The following is a 6591-nucleotide window of genomic DNA, read 5'->3' as shown; positions in this document are numbered from 1 at the left end:
GTATAATGTTTTTGGCATTCAGACTTTAACAAATAACCCCCTATATATATTTAATATATTTTTAAAGAAATAAATACAAAGTTTTAAGTTTTGGTACAAGGTAGCTTGGGAATCCTTATCATGAGAGTCTTCTGAAGTGTCTCCTGGTGAGGTTGTAGTATTATGATCTTTTAAATATTTTATTTGATTTTCACATTGAACAAATAAAATCAATATGACAACAAATATTATGCAGATGAAAGAAATATGTTACATTCGATACAAATGATAAGATATGGACATACCAGAACCTTCAGTGATCACAGTTGGACTCACTCTTACAGCTGGCGTGGAGCTCCAATCTAAACCACAAACCAGAATGATACAGATAATAAAAAGAGAAGACAACAAGAATGTTCTGGAGAAGAATCATACAGTAGATGCAGTAGAAACCCAATCAATGAAATCAAGTAACGAGAGCTAAATCCTACAGAAGTGTCACCAGCTTACAGTTCAATCTTGGACCCCGGCATCACTACATTAATATTTACTATTGCTTCTTATATTCATTTGATATGGAAACGTGTATAATCTCTGTAATACAATTAGGATTCATCAGGACTTGAGTATTAAGAACATGTATTTACTACAGGTATGGGACCTGTTATCTAGAATGCTTTGGACCTGGGTTTTTTTGGATAATGGATCCTTCTGTAATTTGGATCTTCATAAGTCTACTAGAAAATCATGTAAACATTAAATAAACCCAACAGGCTGGTTTTGCTTCCAATAAGGATTAATTATATTTTAGTTGGGATCAAGTACAAGCTACTGTTTTATTATTACACAGAAAAAGGAAATCATTTTGAAACATTTGGATTATTTGGATAAAATGGAGTCTATGGGAGATGATCTTTCCATAATTCAGAGTTTTCTGGATAACAGGTTTCTGGATAATGGATCCTCACATTTAATAAATCATCTGCGGTGTGCTTGAGCCATTTTCCATGTGTTTTTCTCAAAATCTCTATGTAATTATGGCCTTATTAAAATGCATGCCCACACTAATTGTGTAAGGCTTTTGGCCATAGGCTTTTAAACAGGCCAGGGATCTCTGATATCTGATATCTTATCTATGTCTTCTAATATCCTCAGATATTACAACATTAGGTATTTTATTTATTATAATAGACACGTTTCATTGAGTCATGTGACAATAATGACATCACTGGTTATAACTGATGACATCACTTGGCACTGATTTTTAGGATATCATTTACAGGATATTCATGGCTCTTGTGTTTTATACAGGTATGGGACTTGTTATCCAGAATGCTTGGGACCTGGGGTTTTCCAGATAATGGATCTTTCTGTAATTTAGATCTTCATACCATAAGTCTACTAGAAAATCATGTAAATAATCCCAATAAACATTAAGGGGCCAATTCACTAAGTGTTGAATATCGAGGGTTAATTAACCCTCGATATTCGACTAGGAATTACTTTCCTTAATTAAAATCCTTCAACTTTGAATATTGAAGTCGAAGGATTTAGCGCAGATAGTTCGATCGAACGATCGAAGGATAATTCCTTCGATCGAACGATAAAATCCTTTGAATCGAACGATTCGAAGGATTTTAATCCAACGATCGAAGGAATATCCTTCCCCATAGGCTAACGTTGACTTCAGTAGCTTTTAGATGGCGAACTAGGGGGTCGAAGTTTTTTTTAAAGAGACAGTACTTCGACTATCGAATGGTCGAATAGTCGAACGATTTTTACTTCGAATCCTTCGATTCGAAGTCGTAGTCGAAGGTCGAAGTAGCCCATTCGATGGTCGAAGTAGCCCAAAAAAACCTTCGAAATTCGAAGTTTTTTACCTTCGAATCCTTCACTCGAAGTTAGTGAATCGGCCCCTTAATATACCCAAAAGGCTGGTTTTGCTTCCAATAAGGATTAATTATATCTTAGTTGGGATCAAGTACAAGTTACTGTTTTAAGAAAAACAGAAAAAGGAAATCTTTTTTAAAAATCTGAATTATTTGATTATAATGGAGTCTATGGGAGATGTCCATTCGGTAATTCGGAACTTTCTGGATGACGGGTTTCCAGATAACAGATCCTATACCTGTATATGGTATGTAGCAGCTCCTCAGAATGAAAAGAAGGTCAAATAGAAAGAATCAGCCCATTCTGGCCAACACTGAAGGTGAAGCTCTTGTTTTGTTGCCAGATATCATAGTGCTACTGCCATTCTGCATGATGAGAGTGGCTTTGAAGAATTTAGCGCTACCTAATTATTTACAAGACCTCTTTTGGGGTCTGCGTGATAACTCAACTTTTCAGTTGCCCATTACTTGAGATTTATCTCGCAATTATTCTGTTCAAGTTTTTTTCTTAAATCAAGAATGGAAAAAAAAGACTGATTTTTTTTCTGCAACCATGTATTTTTTAGGGGGCCGATTCACTAAATTCGAGTGAAGGATTCGAAGTTAAAAAACGTCGAATTTCGAAGTATTTTTTGGGCTACTTCGACCATCGAATGGGCTACTTCGACCTTCGACTACGACTTCGATTCGAAGGATTCGAACTAAAAATCGTTCGACTATTCGACCATTCGATAGTCGAAGTACTGTCTCTTTAAAAAAATCTTCGACCCCCTAGTTCGGCAGCTAAAAGCTACCGAAGTCAATGTTAGCCTATGGGGAAGGTCCCCATAGGCTTTCCTAAGTTTTTTTGATCGAAGGATATTCCTTCGATCGTTGGATTAAAATCCTTCGAATCGCTCGATTCGAAGGATTTAATCGTTCGATCGAAGGAATAATCCTTCGATCGTACGATCGCAGAATTTGCGCTAAATCCTTCGACTTCGATATTCGAAGTCGAAGGATTTCAATTCCTAGTCGAATATCGAGGGTTAATTAACCCTCGATATTCGACCCTTAATGAATCAGCCCCTAAATGTATTAAGACTAGCATGTCGAAAACAACACAACAAATGGAATAATTAAAATAAAATAGTAGCAAACTAAAATCACCTTGTTCCATTCTTTTTCTGAGGCTGTGACATCCCTTTCATTAAATGCTATTGATAAACTTTCCAGTGACTTTTACAGAACCTCAGCAGGTTTTAGTTGGCAAATTATTTTTTTTTTTTTTACAAATTTTCATGTATTTTATAATGATAAATCTCTAATCATTTTGAGGGGAAAAACGACAGCTGTAATTAGGGATGCACCAAATCCAGTATTCAGTTTGGGATTTGGCCAGGATTTGGTTTGGGAATCGACCAGGATTCGGCCTTTTTCAACAGGATTCAGCTGAATCCTTGGGGTATATTTATCAAAGACTGAATTAATAGTGAAGTTCTGCCACTAGAGTGGAATTCCGCCACTCCCCATTCATTTTTATGGGATTTTTTTAAAGGCGTATTTATCAAAGGGTGAACTTTCACTTTCACCCATTGATAAATAGGCCTTTCAAAATCCCATAGAAATGAATTGAGAGCTGCGGAATTTCACTCTAGTGGCGGAACTTCACTCTTTGATAAATTTACCCCCTTGTGTCTGGCCGAAATGAATCTGAATCTTAGGGGCCGATTCACCAAGGGTCGAATATCGAGGGTTAATTATAACTCGATATTCGACTGGGAATTAAAATCCTTCGACTTCGAATATCGAAGTCGAAGGATTTTAGCGCAAATAGTTTGATCGTTCGATCGAAGGAATAATCCTTCGATCGAACGATTAAATCCTTCGATCGAACGATTCGAAGGATTTTAATCCAACGATCGAAGGATTATCCTTCGACCAAAAAAAACTTAGGCAAGCCTATGAGGACCTTCTCCATAGGCTAACATTGAGTTCGGTAGCTTTTAGATGGCGAACTAGGGGGTCGAAGATTTTTCTTAAAGAGACAGTACTTCAACTATCGAATAGTCGAACGATTTTTAGTTCGAATCCTTCGATTCGAAGTCGTAGTCAAAGTCGAAGGTCGAAGTAGCCCATTCGATGGTCGAAGTAGCCCAAAAAACACTTCAAAATTCGAAGTTTTTTTACTTCGAATCCTTTAGTGAATTGGCCCCCAAATCTGCATATGCAAATCTGGGGCAGAAATGGAAATCATGTAACTTTTTGTCACAAAACTAGGAAGTAAAAAATGTTTTTTCCACTTTTTCCTTCCCATCCCTAATTTGCATATGCATATGCAAATTAGGGGTCCGATTTGGTTTGCTCTTCGGCACAATCTTTTATGAAGGATTCGGGGAATTTGGCCGAATCACAAAAAGCGGATTTGGTGCCTCCCTAGTTGTAATAACATTTTATTTCTGCAAGCCATGGCAAAAACACAATCTTGAATTTTAATAAATGTTCCCCAAAGGGTACAGTTGTGCTTTGTTCCTGGGTGCTGGTATTTAGTTCCTAGAGGGACCCCGTGTAGTTTATCTCTTGAAATCAATTGGGTGAGACGCTGACCATGTAGCTTACAGGTTTCCCAGTCTGTCCCACTGCTAAAGTGGAGGATTCCCAGTTGCCCCTGGTCATCAGCATATAATTACCCTGTGTCACATATGATCACATATACAGCTATTAGATCCATTATCCAGAAACCTGTTTACCAGAAAGTTCCGAATTACTTGAAGGCCGTCTCCCATGTTTAAGGCTCCATTTTAGTTTAAGGCTCCATTTTAAACTAATAATTCAAATTGTTAAAAATGATTTCCTTTTTCTCTGTAATAATAAAACCTTGTACTTGATCCCAACTAAGATAGAATTAATCCTTATTGGAAGCAGAACAATGCCATTGGGTTTATTTCATGTTTAAATAATTTTTTAGGAGCTTTAAGGTATGAAGATCCAAATTAAAGAAAGACCCCTTATCCAGAAAACCCCAGGTCCAAAACATTTTGGATAACAGGTCCCATACGTATATTAGACAGAGTGTGGACTCTTACCATTTATCTGAATATTGACAACATCACTCATTATTATATCTTTAGGACTGGTTGAAGAGTTTACTCCACATATGTAATTTCCAGAATAATCTTTCTTAAATAAATCAATGTGCCATGTGTTGACTTTACTGAAACGGTACAATATCAATTGATTCCAGTATAAACCAAATTCCAGGGTTGTATCCTTGTGTAGTGAATCAGAATGACAGGTTAGAGTTACATGAGTCCCCTCAGTGATCACATCTGGGCTCACTCTTAGTTGAGGTTTAGGGAGCGGCTCTGCAAGAGAAAAGAATCACAAAGGAACATCATTTACATTGGAACTGGAACAAAAACCAAGACCAGTAACATAAAATGATTTTCCTATCGGGATCCAGTTTCTTTGTCTGTTTTTCAGTCTCACACAGTGACAATACCACTTGTATATGATCTATACACAGTTACTCTGTAATATAATCACCCACATCTGTGCATCACAACACTCACTATAGACTGGACACATAACACACAAATAAACCATGAAACAAAGAACAAGTTACATAGAAAGGTAACAGGGCAGCAGCACATGGAACATAGAGACACACGGATCACTGATCAGACACATATATTTGAAGCATATAGATATACATAAGACATATACATAAGGCACTTGAATACTCTGCAAATCACAATACAATGGAACTTATTTGCCAACATTCAGGGGCCGATTCACCAAGGGTCGAATATCGAGGGTTAATTAACCCTCGATATTCGACTGGGAATTAAAATCCTTCGACTTCGAATATCGAAGTCAAAGGATTTTAGTGCAAATAGTGCGATTGAACGATCGAAGGATTATTCCTTCGATCGAACTATTAAATCCTTCGAATCAAACGATTCGAAGGATTTAAATCCAACTATCGAAGGAATATCCTTCGATCAAAAAAACTTAGGAAAGCCTATGGGGACCTTCCCCATAGGCTAACATTGACTTCGGTAGCTTTTAGATAGCGAACTAGGGGGTCGAAGTTTTTTCTTAAAGAGACAGTACTTAGACTATCGAATGGTCGAATAGTCGAACGATTTTTTTTTTTTTTTTTTTTAAAGTTTTTATTTTCCATTTTCAATACAAACAATAAAGGCAAAAGGAAAAGAAAAGATAGAAGAGAGAAAAGAAGGTGCAAGACAGCAGTATGCACCATTTTACAAGACACGCGAATTAACATACATTCCATTCCATAATACAGTGAGGGTTAGTGGTCCAACATCACTTCCACAGACCCGACGATAACTGGAGTAGAAGATGGAACTAAACCTGTAGCTGAAACAGTAGTTTAATTGCCCACATCCTCAATAGTGTGAATGTCTAGCCAGGGGGACCATATCGCGTCAAACTTCCCAGAGGAACCCCGGGCTTCATATGTAAGTCGAACAGAAGGGAGTATCTTATTAACCAGGTTGACCCAGTGGTCCACAGTCGGTACAGTATGTCCCATCCAGTTTATAACAATTATTTTCTTTGCATAGAAGAGTAAAGTTTTAGCAAGCGTTCTAGACCTGTTTAGCGGGAGAAGGTCGTCTACTAGGCCCAATAGGCATAGCTCAGGACTACAGACATTCGGGAAGGCAATATTATCGACCAGGTAGCGTATCACACCCTTCCAGAACTCATGGATTAA

Source organism: Xenopus laevis, chromosome 8L, assembly GCF_017654675.1.
Source record: "Xenopus laevis strain J_2021 chromosome 8L, Xenopus_laevis_v10.1, whole genome shotgun sequence".
NCBI classification, from domain to species: domain Eukaryota; kingdom Metazoa; phylum Chordata; class Amphibia; order Anura; family Pipidae; genus Xenopus; species Xenopus laevis.
This window is presented reverse-complemented; position numbering follows the sequence as displayed.